The following is a 26,599-nucleotide window of genomic DNA, read 5'->3' as shown; positions in this document are numbered from 1 at the left end:
CCCCCGGGGCTGTCGTTTTGGTCAAAAAATGAAAATTCTAAAAGTTCCGTTTTTTCTGCTTTAAACTCTAGGTACACATCCAAAATGTATTACTGAGTTGAAAGAAGTGGATTCTGGTGCATGGTTTTGAAACCGCAATCAGAAAAAAAATCACAACCATATCATCATGTTTAAAACCCCCGGGGCTGTCGTTTTGGTCAAAAAATGAAAATTCTAAAAGTTCCGTTTTTTCTGCTTTAAACTCTAGGTACACATCCAAAATGTATTACTGAGTTGAAAGAAGTGGATTCTGGTGCATGGTTTTGAAACCGCAGTCAGAAAAAAAATCACAACCATATCAACATGTTTATAACCCCCGGGGCTGTCGTTTTGGTCAAAAAATGAAAATTCTAAAAGTTCCGTTTTTTCTGCTTTAAACTCTAGGTACACATCCAAAATGTATTACTGAGTTGAAAGAAGTGGATTCTGGAGCATGGTTTTGAAACCGCAGTCAGAAAAAAAATCACAACCATATCAACATGTTTATACCCCCGGGGCTGTCGTTTTGGTCAAAAAATGAAAATTCTAAAAGTTCCTGTTTTTCTGCTTTAAACTCTAGGTACACATCCAAAATGTATTACTGAGTTGAAAGAAGTGGACTCTGGTGCATGGTTTTGAAACCGCAATCAGAAAAAAAATCACAACCATATCAACATGTTAATAACCCCCGAGGCTGTCGTTTTGGTCAAAAAATGAAAATTCGAAAAGTTCCGTTTTTTTCTGCTTTAAACTCTAGGTACACATCCAAAATGTATTACTGAGTTGAAAGAAGTCGATTCTGGTTCATGGTTTTGAAACCGCAGTCAGAAAAAAAATCACAACCATATCAACATGTTTATAACCCCCGGGGCTGTCGTTTTGGTCAAAAAATGAAAATTCTAAAAGTTCCTGTTTTTCTGCTTTAAACTCTAGGTACACATCCAAAATGTATTACTGAGTTGAAAGAAGTGGACTCTGGTGCATGGTTTTGAAACCGCGGTCAGAAAAAAATCACAACCATATCAACATGTTAATAACCCCCGGGGCTGTCGTTTTGGTCAAAAAATGAAAATTCTAAAAGTTCCGTTTTTTCTGCTTTAAACTCTAGGTACACATCCAAAATGTATTACTGAGTTGAAAGAAGTGGATTCTGGTGCATGGTTTTGAAACCACAGTCAGAAAAAAAATCACAACCATATCAACATGTTTTTAACCCCCGGGGCTGTCGTTTTGGTCAAAAAATGAAAATTCTAAAAGTTCCTGTTTTTCTGCTTTAAACTCTAGGTACACATCCAAAATGTATTACTGAGTTGAAAGAAGTGGACTCTGGTGCATGGTTTTGAAACCGCAATCAGAAAAAAAATCACAACCATATCAACATGTTAATAACCCCCGAGGCTGTCGTTTTGGTCAAAAAATGAAAATTCGAAAAGTTCCGTTTTTTTCTGCTTTAAACTCTAGGTACACATCCAAAATGTATTACTGAGTTGAAAGAAGTCGATTCTGGTTCATGGTTTTGAAACCGCAGTCAGAAAAAAAATCACAACCATATCAACATGTTTATAACCCCCGGGGCTGTCGTTTTGGTCAAAAAATGAAAATTCTAAAAGTTCCTGTTTTTCTGCTTTAAACTCTAGGTACACATCCAAAATGTATTACTGAGTTGAAAGAAGTGGACTCTGGTGCATGGTTTTGAAACCGCGGTCAGAAAAAAATCACAACCATATCAACATGTTAATAACCCCCGAGGCTGTCGTTTTGGTCAAAAAATGAAAATTCTAAAAGTTCAGTTTTTTTCTGCTTTAAACTCTAGGTACACATCCAAAATGTATTACTGAGTTGAAAGAAGTGGATTCTGGTGCATGGTTTTGAAACCGCAATCAGAAAAAAAATCACAACCATATCATCATGTTTATAACCCCCGGGGCTGTCGTTTTGGTCAAAAAATGAAAATTCTAAAAGTTCCGTTTTTTCTGCTTTAAACTCTAGGTACACATCCAAAATGTATTACTGAGTTGAAAGAAGTGGATTCTGGTGCATGGTTTTGAAACCGCAATCAGAAAAAAAATCACAACCATATCATCATGTTTAAAACCCCCGGGGCTGTCGTTTTGGTCAAAAAATGAAAATTCTAAAAGTTCCGTTTTTTCTGCTTTAAACTCTAGGTACACATCCAAAATGTATTACTGAGTTGAAAGAAGTGGATTCTGGTGCATGGTTTTGAAACCGCAGTCAGAAAAAAAATCACAACCATATCAACATGTTTATAACCCCCGGGGCTGTCGTTTTGGTCAAAAAATGAAAATTCTAAAAGTTCCGTTTTTTCTGCTTTAAACTCTAGGTACACATCCAAAATGTATTACTGAGTTGAAAGAAGTGGATTCTGGAGCATGGTTTTGAAACCGCAGTCAGAAAAAAAATCACAACCATATCAACATGTTTATACCCCCGGGGCTGTCGTTTTGGTCAAAAAATGAAAATTCTAAAAGTTCCGTTTTTTCTGCTTTAAACTCTAGGTACACATCCAAAATGTATTACTGAGTTGAAAGAAGTGGATTCTGGTGCATGGTTTTGAAACCACAGTCAGAAAAAAAATCACAACCATATCAACATGTTTATAACCCCCGGGGCTGTCGTTTTGGTCAAAAAATGAAAATTCTAAAAGTTCCGTTTTTTCTGCTTTAAACTCTAGGTACACATCCAAAATGTATTACTGAGTTGAAAGAAGTGGATTCTGGTGCATGGTTTTGAAACCGCAGTCAGAAAAAAATCACAACCATATCAACATGTTTATAACCCCCGGGGCTGTCGTTTTGGTCAAAAAATAAAATTTCTAAAAGTTCTGTTTTTTCTGCTTTAAACTCTAGGTACACATCCAAAATGTATTACTGAGTTGAAAGAAGTGGATTCTGGTGCATGGTTTTGATACCGCAGGCAGAAAAAAAATCACAACCATATCAACATGTTAATAACCCCCGAGGCTGTCATTTTGGTCAAAAAATGAAAATTTCTAAAAGTTCTGTTTTTTCTGCTTTAAACTCTAGGTACACATCCAAAATGTATTACTGAGTTGAAAGAAGTCGATTCTGGTGCATGGTTTTGAAAACGCAGTCAGAAAAAAAATCACAACCATATCAACATGTTTATAACCCCCGGGGCTGTCGTTTTGGTCAAAAAATGAAAATTCTAAAAGTTCCTGTTTTTCTGCTTTAAACTCTAGGTACACATCCAAAATGTATTACTGAGTTGAAAGAAGTGGATTCTGGTGCATGGTTTTGAAACCGCGGTCAGAAAAAAATCACAACCATATCAACATGTTAATAACCCCCGGGGCTGTCATTTTGGTCAAAAAATGAAATTTCTAAAAGTTCCGTTTTTTCTGCTTTAAACTCTAGGTACACATCCAAAATGTATTACTGAGTTGAAAGAAGTGGATTCTGGTGCATGGTTTTGATACCGCAGGCAGAAAAAAAATCACAACCATATCAACATGTTAATAACCCCCAAGGCTGTCGTTTTGGTCAAAAAATGAAAATTCTAAAAGTTCCGTTTTTTTCTGCTTTAAACTCTAGGTACACATCCAAAATGTATTACTGAGTTGAAAGAAGTCGATTCTGGTGCATGGTTTTGAAACCGCAGTCAGAAAAAAAATCACAACCATATCAACATGTTTATAACCCCCGGGGCTGTCGTTTTGGTCAAAAAATGAAAATTCTAAAAGTTCCTGTTTTTCTGCTTTAAACTCTAGGTACACATCCAAAATGTATTACTGAGTTGAAAGAAGTGGATTCTGGTGCATGGTTTTGAAACCGCAGTCAGAAAAAAAATCACAACCATATCAACATGTTTATAACCCCCGGGGCCGTCGTTTTGGTCAAAAAATGAAAATTCTAAAAGTTCTGTTTTTTCTGCTTTAAACTCTAGGTACACATCCAAAATGTATTACTGAGTTGAAAGAAGTGGATTCTGGTGCATGGTTTTGAAACCGCAGTCAGAAAAAAATCACAAACATATCAACATGTTTATAACCCCCGGGGCTGTCGTTTTGGTCAAAAAATGAAAATTCTAAAAGTTCAGTTTTTTCTGCTTTAAACTCTAGGTACACATCCAAAATGTATTACTGAGTTGAAAGAAGTGGATTCTGGTGCATGGTTTTGAAACCGCAGTCAGAAAAAAAATCACATCCATATCAACATGTTTATAACCCCCGGGGCTGTTGTTTTGGTCAAAAAATGAAAATTCTAAAAGTTCCGTTTTTTCTGCTTTAAACTCTAGGTACACATCCAAAATGTATTACTGAGTTGAAAGAAGTGGATTCTGGTGCATGGTTTTGAAACCGCAGTCAGAAAACAAAACACAACCATATCAACATGTTTATAACCCCCGTGGCTGTCGTTTTGGTCAAAAAATGAAAATTCTAAAAGTTCAGTTTTTTCTGCTTTAAACTCTAGGTACACATCCAAAATGTATTACTGAGTTGAAAGAAGTGGATTCTGGTGCATGGTTTTGAAACCGCAGTCAGAAAAAAATCACAACCATATCAACATGTTTATAACCCCCGGGGCTGTCGTTTTGGTCAAAAAATGAAAATTCTAAAAGTTCCGTTTTTTCTGCTTCAAACTCTAGGTACACATCCAAAATGTATTACTGAGTTGAAAGAAGTGGATTCTGGTGCACGGTTTTGAAACCGCAGTCAGAAAAAAAATCACAAACATATCAACATGTTAATAACCCCCGGGGCTGTCGTTTTGGTCAAAAAATGAAAATTCTAAAAGTTACTTTTTATCTGCTTTAAACTCTAGGTACACATCCAAAATGTATTACTGAGTTGAAAGAAGTGGATTCTGGTGCATGGTTTTGAAACCGCAGTCAGAAAAAAAATCACAACCATATCAACATGTTAATAACCCCCGGGGCTGTCATTTTGGTCAAAAAATGAAATTTCTAAAAGTTCCGTTTTTTCTGCTTTAAACTCTAGGTACACATCCAAAATGTATTACTGAGTTGAAAGAAGTGGATTCTGGTGCATGGTTTTGAAACCGCAGTCAGAAAAAAAATCACAACCATATCAACATGTTTATAACCCCCGGGGCTGTCGTTTTGGTCAAAAAATGAAATTTCTAAAAGTTCTGTTTTTTCTGCTTTAAACTCTAGGTACACATCCAAAATATATTACTGAGTTGAAAGAAGTGGATTCTGGTGCATGGTTTTGAAACCGCAGTCAGAAAAAAAATCACAACCATATCAACATGTTTATAACCCCCGGGGGTGTCGTTTTGGTCAAAAAATGAAATTTCTAAAAGTTCTGTTTTTTCTGCTTTAAACTCTAGGTACACATCCAAAATGTATTACTGAGTTGAAAGAAGTGGATTCTGGTGCATGGTTTTGATACCGCAGGCAGAAAAAAAATCACAACCATATCAACATGTTTATAACCCCCGGGGCTGTCGTTTTGGTCAAAAAATGAAAATTCTAAAAGTTCCTGTTTTTCTGCTTTAAACTCTAGGTACACATCCAAAATGTATTACTGAGTTGAAAGAAGTGGATTCTGGTGCATGGTTTTGAAACCGCAATCAGAAAAAAAATCACAACCATATCATCATGTTTATAAACCCCGGGGCTGTCGTTTTGGTCAAAAAATGAAAATCTAAAAGTTCCGTTTTTTCTGCTTTAAACTCTAGGTACACATCCAAAATGTATTACTGAGTTGAAAGAAGTGGATTCTGGTGCATGGTTTTGAAACCGCAGTCAGAAAAAAAAATCACAACCATATCAACATGTTTATAACCCCCGGGGCTGTCGTTTTGGTCAAAAAATGAAATTTCTAAAAGTTCTGTTTTTTCTGCTTAAACTCTAGGTACACATCCAAAATGTATTACTGAGTTGAAAGAAGTGGATTCTGGTGCATGGTTTTGATACCGCAGGCAGAAAAAAAATCACAACCATATCAACATGTTTATAACCCCCGGGGCTGTCGTTTTGGTCAAAAAATGAAAATTCTAAAAGTTCCTGTTTTTCTGCTTTAAACTCTAGGTACACATCCAAAATGTATTACTGAGTTGAAAGAAGTGGATTCTGGTGCATGGTTTTGAAACCGCAGTCAGAAAAAAAAAATCACAACCATATCAACATGTTTATAACCCCCGGGGCGGTCGTTTTGGTCAAAAAATGAAAATTCTAAAAGTTCCGTTTTTTCTGCTTTAAACTCTAGGTACACATCCAAAATGTATTACTGAGTTGAAAGAAGTGGATTCTGGTGCATGGTTTTGAAACCGCAGTCAGAAAAAAATCACAAACATATCAACATGTTTATAACCCCCGGGGCTGTCGTTTTGGTCAAAAAATGAAATTTCTAAAAGTTCTGTTTTTTCTGCTTTAAACTCTAGGTACACATCCAAAATGTATTACTGAGTTGAAAGAAGTGGATTCTGGTGCATGGTTTTGATACCGCAGGCAGAAAAAAAATCACAACCATATCAACATGTTAATAACCCCCGAGGCTGTCGTTTTGGTCAAAAAATGAAAATTCTAAAAGTTCCGTTTTTTTCTGCTTTAAACTCTAGGTACACATCCAAAATGTATTACTGAGTTGAAAGATGTCGATTCTGGTGCATGGTTTTGAAACCGCAGTCAGAAAAAAAATCACAACCATATCAACATGTTTATAACCCCCGGGGCTGTTGTTTTGGTCAAAAAATGAAAATTCTAAAAGTTCCTGTTTTTCTGCTTTAAACTCTAGGTACACATCCAAAATGTATTACTGAGTTGAAAGAAGTGGATTCTGGTGCATGGTTTTGAAACCGCAGTCAGAAAAAAAATCACAACCTTATCAACATGTTTATAACCCCCGGGGCTGTCGTTTTGGTCAAAAAATGAAAATTCTAAAAGTTCAGTTTTTTCTGCTTTAAACTCTAGGTACACATCCAAAATGTATTACTGAGTTGAAAGAAGTCGATTCTGGTGCATGGTTTTGAAACCGCAGTCAGAAAAAAAATCACATCCATATCAACATGTTTATAACCCCCGGGGCTGTCGTTTTGGTCAAAAAATGAAAATTCTAAAAGTTCAGTTTTTTCTGCTTCAAACTCTAGGTACACATCCAAAATGTATTACTGAGTTGAAAGAAGTGGATTCTGGTGCATGGTTTTGAAACCGCAGTCAGAAAAAAAATCACAAACATATCAACATGTTAATAACCCCCGGGGCTGTCGTTTTGGTCAAAAAATGAAAATTCTAAAAGTTCCTTTTTATCTGCTTTAAACTCTAGGTACACATCCAAAATGTATTACTGAGTTGAAAGAAGTGGATTCTGGTGCATGGTTTTGAAACCGCAGTCAGAAAAAAAATCACAACCATATCAACATGTTTATAACCCCCGGGGCTGTCGTTTTGGTCAAAAAATGAAATTTCTAAAAGTTCTGTTTTTTCTGCTTTAAACTCTAGGTACACATCCAAAATATATTACTGAGTTGAAAGAAGTGGATTCTGGTGCATGGTTTTGAAACCGCAGTCAGAAAAAAAATCACAACCATATCAACATGTTTATAACCCCCGGGGGTGTCGTTTTGGTCAAAAAATGAAATTTCTAAAAGTTCTGTTTTTTCTGCTTTAAACTCTAGGTACACATCCAAAATGTATTACTGAGTTGAAAGAAGTGGATTCTGGTGCATGGTTTTGATACCGCAGGCAGAAAAAAAATCACAACAATATCAACATGTTTATAACCCCCGGGGCTGTCGTTTTGGTCAAAAAATGAAAATTCTAAAAGTTCCTGTTTTTCTGCTTTAAACTCTAGGTACACATCCAAAATGTATTACTGAGTTGAAAGAAGTGGATTCTGGTGCATGGTTTTGAAACCGCAATCAGAAAAAAAATCACAACCATATCATCATGTTTATAAACCCCGGGGCTGTCGTTTTGGTAAAAAAATGAAACTTCTAAAAGTTCCGTTTTTTTCTGCTTTAAACTCTAGGTACACATCCAAAACAAATTACTGAGTTGAAAGAAGTGGATTCTGGTGCATGGTTTTGAAACCGCAGTCAGAAAAAAAATCTCAACCATATCAACATGTTAATAACCCCCGGGGCTGTCGTTTTGGTCAAAAAATGAAATTTCTAAAAGTTCTGTTTTTTCTGCTTTAAACTCTAGGTACACATCCAAAATGTATTACTGAGTTGAAAGAAGTGGATTCTGGTGCATGGTTTTGAAACCGCAGTCAGAAAAAAAATCACAACCATATCAACATGTTTATAACCCCGGGGCTGTCGTTTTGGTCAAAAAATGAAAATTTTAAAAGTTCGGTTTTTTCTGCTTTAAACTCTAGGTACACATCCAAAATGTATTACTGAGTTGAAAGAAGTGGATTCTGGTGCATGGTTTTGAAACCGCAGTCAGAAAAAAAATCACAACCATATCAACATGTTTATAACCCCCGGGGCTGTCGTTTTGGTCAAAAAAATGAAATTTCTAAAAGTTCTGTTTTTTTCTGCTTTAAACTCTAGGTACACATCCAAAATGTATTACTGAGTTGAAAGAAGTGGATTCTGGTGCATGGTTTTGAAACCGCAGGCAGAAAAAAAATCACAACCATATCAACATGTTAATAACCCCCGGGGCTGTCGTTTTGGTCAAAAAATGAAATTTCTAAAAGTTCTGTTTTTTCTGCTTTAAACTCTAGGTACACATCCAAAATGTATTACTGAGTTGAAAGAAGTGGATTCTGGTGCATGGTTTTGAAACCGCAGTCAGAAAAAAAATCACAAACATATCAACATGTTAATAACCCCCGGGGCTGTCGTTTTGGTCAAAAAATGAAAATTCTAAAAGTTCCGTTTTTTCTGCTTTAAACTCTAGGTACACATCCAAAATGTATTACTGAGTTGAAAGAAGTGGATTCTGGTGCATGGTTTTGAAACCGCAATCAGAAAAAAAATCACAACCATATCATCATGTTTATAACCCCCGGGGCTGTCGTTTTGGTCAAAAAATGAAAATTCTAAAAGTTCCGTTTTTTTCTGCTTTAAACTCTAGGTACACATCCAAAATGTATTACTGAGTTGAAAGAAGTGGATTCTGGTGCATGGTTTTGAAACCGCAATCAGAAAAAAAATCACAACCATATTATCATGTTTATAACCCCCGGGGCTGTCGTTTTGGTCAAAAAATGAAAATTCTAAAAGTTCCGTTTTTTCTGCTTTAAACTCTAGGTACACATCCAAAATGTATTACTGAGTTGAAAGAAGTGGATTCTGGTGCATGGTTTTGAAACCGCAGTCAGAAAAAAAATCACAACCATATCAACATGTTTATAACCCCCGGGGCTGTCGTTTTGGTCAAAAAATGAAATTTCTAAAAGTTCTGTTTTTTCTGCTTAAACTCTAGGTACACATCCAAAATGTATTACTGAGTTGAAAGAAGTGGATTCTGGTGCATGGTTTTGATACCGCAGGCAGAAAAAAAATCACAACCATATCAACATGTTTATAACCCCCGGGGCTGTCGTTTTGGTCAAAAAATGAAAATTCTAAAAGTTCCTGTTTTTCTGCTTTAAACTCTAGGTACACATCCAAAATGTATTACTGAGTTGAAAGAAGTGGATTCTGGTGCATGGTTTTGAAACCGCAGTCAGAAAAAAAAATCACAACCATATCAACATGTTTATAACCCCCGGGGCTGTCGTTTTGGTCAAAAAATGAAAATTCTAAAAGTTCCGTTTTTTCTGCTTTAAACTCTAGGTACACATCCAAAATGTATTACTGAGTTGAAAGAAGTGGATTCTGGTGCATGGTTTTGAAACCGCAGTCAGAAAAAAATCACAAACATATCAACATGTTTATAACCCCCGGGGCTGTCGTTTTGGTCAAAAAATGAAAATTCTAAAAGTTCAGTTTTTTCTGCTTTAAACTCTAGGTACACATCCAAAATGTATTACTGAGTTGAAAGAAGTGGATTCTGGTGCATGGTTTTGAAACCGCAGTCAGAAAACAAATCACAACCATATCAACATGTTTATAACCCCCGGGGCTGTCGTTTTGGTCAAAAAATGAAATTTCTAAAAGTTCTGTTTTTTCTGCTTTAAACTCTAGGTACACATCCAAAATGTATTACTGAGTTGAAAGAAGTGGATTCTGGTGCATGGTTTTGATACCGCAGGCAGAAAAAAAATCACAACCATATCAACATGTTAATAACCCCCGAGGCTGTCGTTTTGGTCAAAAAATGAAAATTCTAAAAGTTCCGTTTTTTTCTGCTTTAAACTCTAGGTACACATCCAAAATGTATTACTGAGTTGAAAGATGTCGATTCTGGTGCATGGTTTTGAAAACGCAGTCAGAAAAAAAATCACAACCATATCAACATGTTTATAACCCCCGGGGCTGTTGTTTTGGTCAAAAAATGAAAATTCTAAAAGTTCCTGTTTTTCTGCTTTAAACTCTAGGTACACATCCAAAATGTATTACTGAGTTGAAAGAAGTGGATTCTGGTGCATGGTTTTGAAACCGCAGTCAGAAAAAAAATCACAACCTTATCAACATGTTTATAACCCCCGGGGCTGTCGTTTTGGTCAAAAAATGAAAATTCTAAAAGTTCAGTTTTTTCTGCTTTAAACTCTAGGTACACATCCAAAATGTATTACTGAGTTGAAAGAAGTCGATTCTGGTGCATGGTTTTGAAACCGCAGTCAGAAAAAAAATCACATCCATATCAACATGTTTATAACCCCCGGGGCTGTCGTTTTGGTCAAAAAATGAAAATTCTAAAAGTTCCGTTTTTTCTGCTTCAAACTCTAGGTACACATCCAAAATGTATTACTGAGTTGAAAGAAGTGGATTCTGGTGCATGGTTTTGAAACCGCAGTCAGAAAAAAAATCACAAACATATCAACATGTTAATAACCCCCGGGGCTGTCGTTTTGGTCAAAAAATGAAAATTCTAAAAGTTCCTTTTTATCTGCTTTAAACTCTAGGTACACATCCAAAATGTATTACTGAGTTGAAAGAAGTGGATTCTGGTGCATGGTTTTGAAACCGCAGTCAGAAAAAAAATCACAACCATATCAACATGTTAATAACCCCCGGGGCTGTCATTTTGGTCAAAAAATGAAATTTCTAAAAGTTCCGTTTTTTCTGCTTTAAACTCTAGGTACACATCCAAAATGTATTACTGAGTTGAAAGAAGTGGATTCTGGTGCATGGTTTTGAAACCGCAGTCAGAAAAAAAATCACAACCATATCAACATGTTTATAACCCCCGGGGCTGTCGTTTTGGTCAAAAAATGAAATTTCTAAAAGTTCTGTTTTTTCTGCTTTAAACTCTAGGTACACATCCAAAATATATTACTGAGTTGAAAGAAGTGGATTCTGGTGCATGGTTTTGAAACCGCAGTCAGAAAAAAAATCACAACCATATCAACATGTTTATAACCCCCGGGGGTGTCGTTTTGGTCAAAAAATGAAATTTCTAAAAGTTCTGTTTTTTCTGCTTTAAACTCTAGGTACACATCCAAAATGTATTACTGAGTTGAAAGAAGTGGATTCTTGTGCATGGTTTTGATACCGCAGGCAGAAAAAAAATCACAACCATATCAACATGTTTATAACCCCCGGGGCTGTCGTTTTGGTCAAAAAATGAAAATTCTAAAAGTTCCTGTTTTTCTGCTTTAAACTCTAGGTACACATCCAAAATGTATTACTGAGTTGAAAGAAGTGGATTCTGGTGCATGGTTTTGAAACCGCAATCAGAAAAAAAATCACAACCATATCATCATGTTTATAAACCCCGGGGCTGTCGTTTTGGTAAAAAAATGAAACTTCTAAAAGTTCCGTTTTTTTCTGCTTTAAACTCTAGGTACACATCCAAAACAAATTACTGAGTTGAAAGAAGTGGATTCTGGTGCATGGTTTTGAAACCGCAGTCAGAAAAAAAATCTCAACCATATCAACATGTTAATAACCCCCGGGGCTGTCGTTTTGGTCAAAAAATTAAAATTTCTAAAAGTTCTGTTTTTTCTGCTTTAAACTCTAGGTACACATCCAAAATGTATTACTGAGTTGAAAGAAGTGGATTCTGGTGCATGGTTTTGAAACCGCAGTCAGAAAAAAAATCACAACCATATCAACATGTTTATAACCCCGGGGCTGTCGTTTTGGTCAAAAAATGAAAATTCTAAAAGTTCGGTTTTTTCTGCTTTAAACTCTAGGTACACATCCAAAATGTATTACTGAGTTGAAAGAAGTGGATTCTGGTGCATGGTTTTGAAACCGCAGTCAGAAAAAAAATCACAACCATATCAACATGTTTATAACCCCCGGGGCTGTCGTTTTGGTCAAAAAATGAAATTTCTAAAAGTTCCGTTTTTTTCTGCTTTAAACTCTAGGTACACATCCAAAATGTATTACTGAGTTGAAAGAAGTGGATTCTGGTGCATGGTTTTGAAACCGCAGGCAGAAAAAAAATCACAACCATATCATCATGTTTATAACCCCCGGGGCTGTCGTTTTGGTCAAAAAATGAAAATTCTAAAAGTTCCGTTTTTTCTGCTTTAAACTCTAGGTACACATCCAAAATGTATTACTGAGTTGAAAGAAGTGGATTCTGGTGCATGGTTTTGAAACCGCAATCAGAAAAAAAATCACAACCATATCATCATGTTTATAACCCCCGGGGCTGTCGTTTTGGTCAAAAAATGAAAATTCTAAAAGTTCCGTTTTTTCTGCTTTAAACTCTAGGTACACATCCAAAATGTATTACTGAGTTGAAAGAAGTGGATTCTGGTGCATGGTTTTGAAACCGCAGTCAGAAAAAAAATCACAACCATATCAACATGTTTATAACCCCCGGGGCTGTCGTTTTGGTCAAAAAATGAAATTTCTAAAAGTTCTGTTTTTTCTGCTTAAACTCTAGGTACACATCCAAAATGTATTACTGAGTTGAAAGAAGTGGATTCTGGTGCATGGTTTTGATACCGCAGGCAGAAAAAAAATCACAACCATATCAACATGTTTATAACCCCCGGGGCTGTCGTTTTGGTCAAAAAATGAAAATTCTAAAAGTTCCTGTTTTTCTGCTTTAAACTCTAGGTACACATCCAAAATGTATTACTGAGTTGAAAGAAGTGGATTCTGGTGCATGGTTTTGAAACCGCAGTCAGAAAAAAAATCACAACCATATCAACATGTTTATAACCCCCGGGGCTGTTGTTTTGGTCAAAAAATGAAAATTCTAAAAGTTCCTGTTTTTCTGCTTTAAACTCTAGGTACACATCCAAAATGTATTACTGAGTTGAAAGAAGTGGATTCTGGTGCATGGTTTTGAAACCGCAGTCAGAAAAAAAATCACAACCTTATCAACATGTTTATAACCCCCGGGGCTGTCGTTTTGGTCAAAAAATGAAAATTCTAAAAGTTCAGTTTTTTCTGCTTTAAACTCTAGGTACACATCCAAAATGTATTACTGAGTTGAAAGAAGTCGATTCTGGTGCATGGTTTTGAAACCGCAGTCAGAAAAAAAATCACATCCATATCAACATGTTTATAACCCCCGGGGCTGTCGTTTTGGTCAAAAAATGAAAATTCTAAAAGTTCCGTTTTTTCTGCTTCAAACTCTAGGTACACATCCAAAATGTATTACTGAGTTGAAAGAAGTGGATTCCGGTGCATTGTTTTGAAACCGCAGTCAGAAAAAAAATCACAAACATATCAACATGTTAATAACCCCCGGGGCTGTCGTTTTGGTCAAAAAATGAAAATTCTAAAAGTTCCTTTTTATCTGCTTTAAACTCTAGGTACACATCCAAAATGTATTACTGAGTTGAAAGAAGTGGATTCTGGTGCATGGTTTTGAAACCGCAGTCAGAAAAAAAATCACAACCATATCAACATGTTAATAACCCCCGGGGCTGTCATTTTGGTCAAAAAATGAAATTTCTAAAAGTTCCGTTTTTTCTGCTTTAAACTCTAGGTACACATCCAAAATGTATTACTGAGTTGAAAGAAGTGGATTCTGGTGCATGGTTTTGAAACCGCAGTCAGAAAAATAATCACAACCATATCAACATGTTTATAACCCCCGGGGCTGTCGTTTTGGTCAAAAAATTAAATTTCTAAAAGTTCTGTTTTTTCTGCTTTAAACTCTAGGTACACATCCAAAATATATTACTGAGTTGAAAGAAGTGGATTCTGGTGCATGGTTTTGAAACCGCAGTCAGAAAAAAAATCACAACCATATCAACATGTTTATAACCCCCGGGGGTGTCGTTTTGGTCAAAAAATGAAATTTCTAAAAGTTCTGTTTTTTCTGCTTTAAACTCTAGGTACACATCCAAAATGTATTACTGAGTTGAAAGAAGTCGATTCTGGTGCATGGTTTTGAAACCGCAGTCAGAAAAAAAATCACATCCATATCAACATGTTTATAACCCCCGGGGCTGTCGTTTTGGTCAAAAAATGAAAATTCTAAAAGTTCCGTTTTTTCTGCTTCAAACTCTAGGTACACATCCAAAATGTATTACTGAGTTGAAAGAAGTGGATTCTGGTGCATGGTTTTGAAACCGCAGTCAGAAAAAAAATCACAAACATATCAACATGTTAATAACCCCCGGGGCTGTCGTTTTGGTCAAAAAATGAAAATTCTAAAAGTTCCTTTTTATCTGCTTTAAACTCTAGGTACACATCCAAAATGTATTACTGAGTTGAAAGAAGTGGATTCTGGTGCATGGTTTTGAAACCGCAGTCAGAAAAAAAATCACAACCATATCAACATGTTAATAACCCCCGGGGCTGTCATTTTGGTCAAAAAATGAAATTTCTAAAAGTTCCGTTTTTTCTGCTTTAAACTCTAGGTACACATCCAAAATGTATTACTGAGTTGAAAGAAGTGGATTCTGGTGCATGGTTTTGAAACCGCAGTCAGAAAAAAAATCACAACCATATCAACATGTTTATAACCCCCGGGGCTGTCGTTTTGGTCAAAAAATGAAATTTCTAAAAGTTCTGTTTTTTCTGCTTTAAACTCTAGGTACACATCCAAAATATATTACTGAGTTGAAAGAAGTGGATTCTGGTGCATGGTTTTGAAACCGCAGGCAGAAAAAAAATCACAACCATATCAACATGTTTATAACCCCCGGGGCTGTCGTTTTGGTCAAAAAATGAAAATTCTAAAAGTTCCTGTTTTTCTGCTTTAAACTCTAGGTACACATCCAAAATGTATTACTGAGTTGAAAGAAGTGGATTCTGGTGCATGGTTTTGAAACCGCAATCAGAAAAAAAATCACAACCATATCATCATGTTTATAAACCCCGGGGCTGTCGTTTTGGTAAAAAAATGAAACTTCTAAAAGTTCCGTTTTTTTCTGCTTTAAACTCTAGGTACACATCCAAAATGTATTACTGAGTTGAAAGAAGTGGATTCTGGTGCATGGTTTTGAAACCGCAGTCAGAAAAAAATCACAAACATATCAACATGTTTATAACCCCCGGGGCTGTCGTTTTGGTCAAAAAATGAAAATTCTAAAAGTTCAGTTTTTTCTGCTTTAAACTCTAGGTACACATCCAAAATGTATTACTGAGTTGAAAGAAGTGGATTCTGGTGCATGGTTTTGAAACCGCAGTCAGAAAAAAAATCACAACCATATCAACATGTTTATAACCCCCGGGGCTGTCGTTTTGGTCAAAAAATGAAATTTCTAAAAGTTCTGTTTTTTCTGCTTTAAACTCTAGGTACACATCCAAAATGTATTACTGAGTTGAAAGAAGTGGATTCTGGTGCATGGTTTTGATACCGCAGGCAGAAAAAAAATCACAACCATATCAACATGTTAATAACCCCCGAGGCTGTCGTTTTGGTCAAAAAATGAAAATTCTAAAAGTTCCATTTTTTTCTGCTTTAAACTCTAGGTACACATCCAAAATGTATTACTGAGTTGAAAGATGTCGATTCTGGTGCATGGTTTTGAAACCGCAGTCAGAAAAAAAATCACAACCATATCAACATGTTTATAACCCCCGGGGCTGTTGTTTTGGTCAAAAAATGAAAATTCTAAAAGTTCCTGTTTTTCTGCTTTAAACTCTAGGTACACATCCAAAATGTATTACTGAGTTGAAAGAAGTGGATTCTGGTGCATGGTTTTGAAACCGCAGTCAGAAAAAAAATCACAACCATATCAACATGTTAATAATCCCCGGGGCTGTCGTTTTGGGCAAAAAATGAAATTTCTAAAAGTTCCGTTTTTTCTGCTTTAAACTCTAGGTACACATCAAAAATGTATTACTGAGTTGAAAGAAGTGGATTCTGGTGCATGGTTTTGAAACCGCAGTCAGAAAAAAAATCACAACCATATCAACATGTTTATAACCCCCGGGGCTGTCGTTTTGGTCAAAAAATGAAATTTCTAAAAGTTCTGTTTTTTCTGCTTTAAACTCTAGGTACACATCCAAAATGTATTACTGAGTTGAAAGAAGTGGATTCTGGTGCATGGTTTTGAAACCGCAGTCAGAAAAAAAATCACAACCATATCAACATGTTTATAACCCCCGGGGCTGTCGTTTTGGTCAAAAAATGAAATTTCTAAAAGTTCTGTTTTTTTCTGCTTTAAACTCTAGGTACACATCCAAAATGTATTACTGAGTTGAAAGAAGTGGATTCTGGTGCATGGTTTTGAAACCGCAGTCAGAAAAAAATCACAAACATATCAACATGTTTATAACCCCCGGGGCTGTCGTTTTGGTCAAAAAATGAAAATTCTAAAAGTTCAGTTTTTTCTGCTTTAAACTCTAGGTACACATCCAAAATGTATTACTGAGTTGAAAGAAGTGGATTCTGGTGCATGGTTTTGAAACCGCAGTCAGAAAAAAAATCACAACCATATCAACATGTTTATAACCCCCGGGGCTGTCGTTTTGGTCAAAAAATGAAATTTCGAAAAGTTCTGTTTTTTCTGCTTTAAACTCTAGGTACACATCCAAAATGTATTACTGAGTTGAAAGAAGTCGATTCTGGTGCATGGTTTTGAAACCGCAGTCAGAAAAAAAATCACATCCATATCAACATGTTTATAACCCCCGGGGCTGTCGTTTTGGTCAAAAAATGAAAATTCTAAAAGTTCCGTTTTTTCTGCTTCAAACTCTAGGTACACATCCAAAATGTATTACTGAGTTGAAAGAAGTGGATTCTGGTGCATGGTTTTGAAACCGCAGTCAGAAAAAAAATCACAAACATATCAACATGTTAATAACCCCCGGGGCTGTCGTTTTGGTCAAAAAATGAAAATTCTAAAAGTTCCTTTTTATCTGCTTTAAACTCTAGGTACACATCCAAAATGTATTACTGAGTTGAAAGAAGTGGATTCTGGTGCATGGTTTTGAAACCGCAGTCAGAAAAAAAATCACAACCATATCAACATGTTAATAACCCCCGGGGCTGTCATTTTGGTCAAAAAATGAAATTTCTAAAAGTTCCGTTTTTTCTGCTTTAAACTCTAGGTACACATCCAAAATGTATTACTGAGTTGAAAGAAGTGGATTCTGGTGCATGGTTTTGAAACCGCAGTCAGAAAAAAAATCACAACCATATCAACATGTTTATAACCCCCGGGGCTGTCGTTTTGGTCAAAAAATGAAATTTCTAAAAGTTCTGTTTTTTCTGCTTTAAACTCTAGGTACACATCCAAAATATATTACTGAGTTGAAAGAAGTGGATTCTGGTGCATGGTTTTGAAACCGCAGGCAGAAAAAAAATCACAACCATATCAACATGTTTATAACCCCCGGGGCTGTCGTTTTGGTCAAAAAATGAAAATTCTAAAAGTTCCTGTTTTTCTGCTTTAAACTCTAGGTACACATCCAAAATGTATTACTGAGTTGAAAGAAGTGGATTCTGGTGCATGGTTTTGAAACCGCAATCAGAAAAAAAATCACAACCATATCATCATGTTTATAAACCCCGGGGCTGTCGTTTTGGTAAAAAAATGAAACTTCTAAAAGTTCCGTTTTTTTCTGCTTTAAACTCTAGGTACACATCCAAAATGTATTACTGAGTTGAAAGAAGTGGATTCTGGTGCATGGTTTTGAAACCGCAGTCAGAAAAAAATCACAAACATATCAACATGTTTATAACCCCCGGGGCTGTCGTTTTGGTCAAAAAATGAAAATTCTAAAAGTTCAGTTTTTTCTGCTTTAAACTCTAGGTACACATCCAAAATGTATTACTGAGTTGAAAGAAGTGGATTCTGGTGCATGGTTTTGAAACCGCAGTCAGAAAAAAAATCACAACCATATCAACATGTTTATAACCCCCGGGGCTGTCGTTTTGGTCAAAAAATGAAATTTCTAAAAGTTCTGTTTTTTCTGCTTTAAACTCTAGGTACACATCCAAAATGTATTACTGAGTTGAAAGAAGTGGATTCTGGTGCATGGTTTTGATACCGCAGGCAGAAAAAAAATCACAACCATATCAACATGTTAATAACCCCCGAGGCTGTCGTTTTGGTCAAAAAATGAAAATTCTAAAAGTTCCGTTTTTTTCTGCTTTAAACTCTAGGTACACATCCAAAATGTATTACTGAGTTGAAAGATGTCGATTCTGGTGCATGGTTTTGAAACCGCAGTCAGAAAAAAAATCACAACCATATCAACATGTTTATAACCCCCGGGGCTGTTGTTTTGGTCAAAAAATGAAAATTCTAAAAGTTCCTGTTTTTCTGCTTTAAACTCTAGGTACACATCCAAAATGTATTACTGAGTTGAAAGAAGTGGATTCTGGTGCATGGTTTTGAAACCGCAGTCAGAAAAAAAATCACAACCATATCAACATGTTAATAATCCCCGGGGCTGTCGTTTTGGGCAAAAAATGAAATTTCTAAAAGTTCCGTTTTTTCTGCTTTAAACTCTAGGTACACATCAAAAATGTATTACTGAGTTGAAAGAAGTGGATTCTGGTGCATGGTTTTGAAACCGCAGTCAGAAAAAAAATCACAACCATATCAACATGTTTATAACCCCCGGGGCTGTCGTTTTGGTCAAAAAATGAAATTTCTAAAAGTTCTGTTTTTTCTGCTTTAAACTCTAGGTACACATCCAAAATGTATTACTGAGTTGAAAGAAGTGGATTCTGGTGCATGGTTTTGAAACCGCAGTCAGAAAAAAAATCACAACCATATCAACATGTTTATAACCCCCGGGGCTGTCGTTTTGGTCAAAAAATGAAATTTCTAAAAGTTCTGTTTTTTCTGCTTTAAACTCTAGGTACACATCCAAAATGTATTACTGAGTTGAAAGAAGTGGATTCTGGTGCATGGTTTTGAAACCGCAGTCAGAAAAAAATCACAAACATATCAACATGTTTATAACCCCCGGGGCTGTCGTTTTGGTCAAAAAATGAAAATTCTAAAAGTTCAGTTTTTTCTGCTTTAAACTCTAGGTACACATCCAAAATGTATTACTGAGTTGAAAGAAGTGGATTCTGGTGCATGGTTTTGAAACCGCAGTCAGAAAAAAAATCACAACCATATCAACATGTTTATAACCCCCGGGGCTGTCGTTTTGGTCAAAAAATGAAATTTCGAAAAGTTCTGTTTTTTCTGCTTTAAACTCTAGGTACACATCCAAAATGTATTACTGAGTTGAAAGAAGTGGATTCTGGTGCATGGTTTTGATACCGCAGGCAGAAAAAAAATCACAACCATATCAACATGTTAATAACCCCCGAGGCTGTCGTTTTGGTCAAAAAATGAAAATTCTAAAAGTTCCGTTTTTTTCTGCTTTAAACTCTAGGTACACATCCAAAATGTATTACTGAGTTGAAAGATGTCGATTCTGGTGCATGGTTTTGAAACCGCAGTCAGAAAAAAAATCACAACCATATCAACATGTTTATAACCCCCGGGGCTGTTGTTTTGGTCAAAAAATGAAAATTCTAAAAGTTCCTGTTTTTCTGCTTTAAACTCTAGGTACACATCCAAAATGTATTACTGAGTTGAAAGAAGTGGATTCTGGTGCATGGTTTTGAAACCGCAGTCAGAAAAAAAATCACAACCTTATCAACATGTTTATAACCCCCGGGGCTGTCGTTTTGGTCAAAAAATGAAAATTCTAAAAGTTCAGTTTTTTCTGCTTTAAACTCTAGGTACACATCCAAAATGTATTACTGAGTTGAAAGAAGTCGATTCTGGTGCATGGTTTTGAAACCGCAGTCAGAAAAAAAATCACATCCATATCAACATGTTTATAACCCCCGGGGCTGTCGTTTTGGTCAAAAAATGAAAATTCTAAAAGTTCCTGTTTTTCTGCTTTAAACTCTAGGTACACATCCAAAATGTATTACTGAGTTGAAAGAAGTGGATTCTGGTGCATGGTTTTGAAACCGCAGTCAGAAAAAAAATCACAACCATATCAACATGTTTATAAACCCCGGGGCTGTCGTTTTGGTCAAAAAATGAAAATTCTAAAAGTTCCGTTTTTTCTGCTTTAAACTCTAGGTACACATCCAAAATGTATTACTGAGTTGAAAGAAGTGGATTCTGGTGCATGGTTTTGAAACCGCAGTCAGAAAAAAAATCACAACCATATCAACATGTTAATAACCCCCGGGGCTGTCGTTTTGGTCAAAAAATGAAAATTCTAAAAGTTCCTTTTTATCTGCTTTAAACTCTAGGTACACATCCAAAATGTATTACTGAGTTGAAAGAAGTGGATTCTGGTGCATGGTTTTGAAACCGCAGTCAGAAAAAAAATCACAACCATATCAACATGTTAATAACCCCCGGGGCTGTCATTTTGGGCAAAAAATGAAATTTCTAAAAGTTCAGTTTTTTCTGCTTTAAACTCTAGGTACACATCCAAAATGTATTACTGAGTTGAAAGAAGTGGATTCTGGTGCATGGTTTTGAAACCGCAGTCAGAAAAAAAATCACAACCATATCAACATGTTTATAACCCCCGGGGCTGTCGTTTTGGTCAAAAAATGAAATTTCTAAAAGTTCTGTTTTTTCTGCTTTAAACTCTAGGTACACATCCAAAATGTATTACTGAGTTGAAAGAAGTGGATTCTGGTGCATGGTTTTGAAACCGCAGTCAGAAAAAAAATCACAACCATATCAACATGTTTATAACCCCCGGGGCTGTCGTTTTGGTCAAAAAATGAAATTTCTAAAAGTTCTGTTTTTTCTGCTTTAAACTCTAGGTACACATCCAAAATGTATTACTGAGTTGAAAGAAGTGGATTCTGGTGCATGGTTTTGAAACCGCAGTCAGAAAAAAAATCACAACCATATCAACATGTTAATAACCCCCGGGGCTGTCGTTTTGGTCAAAAAATGAAAATTCTAAAAGTTCCTTTTTATCTGCTTTAAACTCTAGGTACACATCCAAAATGTATTACTGAGTTGAAAGAAGTGGATTCTGGTGCATGGTTTTGAAACCGCAGTCAGAAAAAAAATCACAACCATATCAACATGTTAATAACCCCCGGGGCTGTCATTTTGGGCAAAAAATGAAATTTCTAAAAGTTCAGTTTTTTCTGCTTTAAACTCTAGGTACACATCCAAAATGTATTACTGAGTTGAAAGAAGTGGATTCTGGTGCATGGTTTTGAAACCGCAGTCAGAAAAAAAATCACAACCATATCAACATGTTTATAACCCCCGGGGCTGTCGTTTTGGTCAAAAAATGAAATTTCTAAAAGTTCTGTTTTTTCTGCTTTAAACTCTAGGTACACATCCAAAATGTATTACTGAGTTGAAAGAAGTGGATTCTGGTGCATGGTTTTGAAACCGCAGTCAGAAAAAAAATCACAACCATATCAACATGTTTATAACCCCCGGGGCTGTCGTTTTGGTCAAAAAATGAAAATTCTAAAAGTTCCGTTTTTTCTGCTTTAAACTCTAGGTACACATCCAAAATGTATTACTGAGTTGAAAGAAGTGGATTCTGGTGCATGGTTTTGAAACCGCAGTCAGAAAAAAAATCACAAACATATCAACATGTTTATAACCCCCGGGGCTGTCGTTTTGGTCAAAAAATGAAAATTCTAAAAGTTCAGTTTTTTCTGCTTTAAACTCTAGGTACACATCCAAAATGTATTACTGAGTTGAAAGAAGTGGATTCTGGTGCATGGTTTTGAAACCGCAATCAGAAAAAAAATCACAACCATATCAACATGTTAATAACCCACGGGGCTGTCATTTTGGTCAAAAAATGAAATTTCTAAAAGTTCCGTTTTTTCTGCTTTAAACTCTAGGTACACATCCAAAATGTATTACTGAGTTGAAAGAAGTGGATTCTGGTGCATGGTTTTGAAACCGCAGTCAGAAAAAAAATCACAACCATATCAACATGTTTATAACCCCCGGGGCTGTCGTTTTGGTCAAAAAATGAAATTTCTAAAAGTTCTGTTTTTTCTGCTTTAAACTCTAGGTACACATCCAAAATGTATTACTGAGTTGAAAGAAGTGGATTCTGGTGCATGGTTTTGATACCGCAGGCAGAAAAAAAATCACAACCATATCAACATGTTAATAACCCCCGAGGCTGTCGTTTTGGTCAAAAAATAAAAATTCTAAAAGTTCCGTTTTTTTCTGCTTTAAACTCTAGGTACACATCCAAAATGTATTACTGAGTTGAAAGAAGTGGATTCTGGTGCATGGTTGTGAAACCGCAGTCAGAAAAAAAATCACAACCTTATCAACATGTTTATAACCCCCGGGGCTGTCGTTTTGGTCAAAAAATGAAAATTCTAAAAGTTCAGTTTTTTCTGCTTTAAACTCTAGGTACACATCCAAAATGTATTACTGAGTTGAAAGATGTCGATTCTGGTGCATGGTTTTGAAACCGCAGTCAGAAAAAAAATCACATCCATATCAACATGTTTATAACCCCCGGGGCTGTCGTTTTGGTCAAAAAATGAAAATTCTAAAAGTTCCTGTTTTTCTGCTTTAAACTCTAGGTACACATCCAAAATGTATTACTGAGTTGAAAGAAGTGGATTCTGGTGCATGGTTTTGAAACCGCAGTCAGAAAAAAAATCACAACCATATCAACATGTTTATAACCCCCGGGGCTGTCGTTTTGGTCAAAAAATGAAAATTCTAAAAGTTCCGTTTTTTCTGCTTTAAACTCTAGGTACACATCCAAAATGTATTACTGAGTTGAAAGAAGTGGATTCTGGTGCATGGTTTTGAAACCGCAGTCAGAAAAAAAATCACAACCATATCAACATGTTAATAACCCCCGGGGCTGTCGTTTTTGGTCAAAAAATGAAAATTCTAAAAGTTCCTTTTTATCTGCTTTAAACTCTAGGTACACATCCAAAATGTATTACTGAGTTGAAAGAAGTGGATTCTGGTGCATGGTTTTGAAACCGCAGTCAGAAAAAAAATCACAACCATATCAACATGTTAATAACTCCCGGGGCTGTCATTTTGGGCAAAAAATGAAATTTCTAAAAGTTCAGTTTTTTCTGCTTTAAACTCTAGGTACACATCCAAAATGTATTACTGAGTTGAAAGAAGTGGATTCTGGTGCATGGTTTTGAAACCGCAGTCAGAAAAAAAATCACAACCATATCAACATGTTTATAACCCCCGGGGCTGTCGTTTTGGTCAAAAAATGAAATTTCTAAAAGTTCTGTTTTTTCTGCTTTAAACTCTAGGTACACATCCAAAATGTATTACTGAGATGAAAGAAGTGGATTCTGGTGCATGGTTTTGAAACCGCAGTCAGAAAAAAAATCACAAACATATCAACATGTTTATAACCCCCGGGGCTGTCGTTTTGGTCAAAAAATGAAAATTCTAAAAGTTCAGTTTTTTCTGCTTTAAACTCTAGGTACACATCCAAAATGTATTACTGAGTTGAAAGAAGTGGATTCTGGTGCATGGTTTTGAAACCGCAGTCAGAAAAAAAATCACAACCATATCAACATGTTAATAACCCACGGGGCTTTCATTTTGGTCAAAAAATGAAATTTCTAAAAGTTCAGTTTTTTCTGCTTTAAACTCTAGGTACACATCCAAAATGTATTACTGAGTTGAAAGAAGTGGATTCTGGTGCATGGTTTTGAAACCGCAGTCAGAAAAAAAATCACAACCATATCAACATGTTTATAACCCCCGGGGCTGTCGTTTTGGTCAAAAAATGAAATTTCTAAAAGTTCTGTTTTTTCTGCTTTAAACTCTAGGTACACATCCAAAATGTATTCCTGAGTTGAAAGAAGTGGATTCTGGTGCATGGTTTTGATACCGCAGGCAGAAAAAAAATCACAACCATATCAACATGTTAATAACCCCCGAGGCTGTCGTTTTGGTCAAAAAATGAAAATTCTAAAAGTTCCATTTTTTTCTGCTTTAAACTCTAGGTACACATCCAAAATGTATTACTGAGTTGAAAGAAGTCGATTCTGGTGCATGGTTTTGAAACCGCAGTCAGAAAAAAAATCACAACCATATCAACATGTTTATAACCCCCGGGGCTGTTGTTTTGGTCAAAAAATGAAAATTCTAAAAGTTCCTGTTTTTCTGCTTTAAACTCTAGGTACACATCCAAAATGTATTACTGAGTTGAAAGAAGTGGATTCTGGTGCATGGTTTTGAAACCGCAGTCAGAAAAAAAAATCACAACCATATCAACATGTTTATAACCCCCGGGGCTGTCGTTTTGGTCAAAAAATGAAAATTCTAAAAGTTCCGTTTGGTACTTGTGAGTTATCCGGGCGTCCGATTTTTAAATCGGGTCGGATCGGGACATCGCATCGCATCGCATGCGACCATCGGATGCGATGCGATGCGATGCGATGCGATGACCCGATTTTTCCATAGGAATCAATGTTAAAATGGACTGAGTCCATTTTAACATGGAATTCAATGGGAAAAAGGGTCCTTTTCATACCCCTACTATCCAAGTGGGCATGGAGTTGGATATAAACCTGTGGCGAGCGTAGCGAGCCACCGAGCCCGAAGCGTGGCGAGCGTAGCGAGCCCCGCGAGGGGACACAGAATACCGTCCCCTCGCGGGGCTCGCTTCGCTCGCCACGCTTCGGGCTCGGTGGCTCGCTACGCTCGCCACAGGTTTATATCCAACTCCATGCCCACTTGGATAGTAGGGGTATGAAAAGGACCCCTTTTTCCATAGGAATCATTTTAACATTGATTCCTATGGAAAAATCGGGTCATCGCATCCGATGGTCGCATGCGATGCGATGCGATGCGATGCGATATCGCATCGCATCGCATCTGATTGTATGCCTTAACTTAAGGCATACAATCAAAAAATCGGACGCCCGGATAACTCACAAGTACCTTCCGTTTTTTCTGCTTTAAACTCTAGGTACACATCCAAAATGTATTACTGAGTTGAAAGAAGTGGATTCTGGTGCATGGTTTTGAAACCGCAGTCAGAAAAAAATCACAAACATATCAACATGTTTATAACCCCCGGGGCTGTCGTTTTGGTCAAAAAATGAAAATTCTAAAAATTCGTTTTTTTCTGCTTTAAACTCTAGGTACACATCCAAAATGTATTACTGAGTTTAAAGAAGTGGATTCTGGTGCATGGTTTTGAAACCGCAGTCAGAAAAAAAATCACAACCATATCAACATGTTAATAGCCCCCGGGGCTGTCGTTTTGGTCAAAAAATGAAAATTCTAAAAGTTCAGTTTTTTCTGCTTTAAACTCTAGGTACACATCCAAAATGTATTACTGAGTTGAAAGAAGTGGATTCTGGTGCATGGTTTTGAAACCGCAGTCAGAAAAAAAATCACATCCATATCAACATGTTTATAACCCCCGGGGCTGTTGTTTTGGTCAAAAAATGAAAATTCTAAAAGTTCAGTTTTTTCTGCTTTAAACTCTAGGTACACATCCAAAATGTATTACTGAGTTGAAAGAAGTGGATTCTGGTGCATGGTTTTGAAACCGCAGTCAGAAAACAAAACACAACCATATCAACATGTTTATAACCCCCGGGGCTGTCGTTTTGGTCAAAAAATGAAAATTCTAAAAGTTCCGTTTTTTCTGCTTTAAACTCTAGGTACACATCCAAAATGTATTACTGAGTTGAAAGAAGTGGATTCTGGTGCATGGGTTTGAAACCGCAGTCAGAAAAAAAATCACATCCATATCAACATGTTTATAACCCCCGGGGCTGTCGTTTTGGTCAAAAAATGAAAATTCTAAAAGTTCCGTTTTTTCTGCTTTAAACTCTAGATACACATCCAAAATGTATTACTGAGTTGAAAGAAGTCGATTCTGGTGCATGGTTTTGAAACCGCAGTCAGAAAAAAAATCACATCCATATCAACATGTTTATAACCCCCGGGGCTGTCGTTTTGGTCAAAAAATGAAAATTCTAAAAGTTCCTGTTTTTCTGCTTTAAACTCTAGGTACACATCCAAAATTTATTACTGAGTTGAAAGAAGTGGATTCTGGTGCATGGTTTTGAAACCGCAGTCAGAAAAAAAATCACAACCATATCAACATGTTTATAACCCCCGGGGCTGTCGTTTTGGTCAAAAAATGAAAATTCTAAAAGTTCCGTTTTTTCTGCTTTAAACTCTAGGTACACATCCAAAATGTATTACTGAGTTGAAAGA

Source organism: Crinia signifera, chromosome 12 (genome assembly GCF_055691185.1).
Source record: "Crinia signifera chromosome 12, ASM5569118v1, whole genome shotgun sequence".
In the NCBI taxonomy this organism is placed as follows: domain Eukaryota; kingdom Metazoa; phylum Chordata; class Amphibia; order Anura; family Myobatrachidae; genus Crinia; species Crinia signifera.
Note: the sequence above shows the minus strand (reverse complement) of the source record.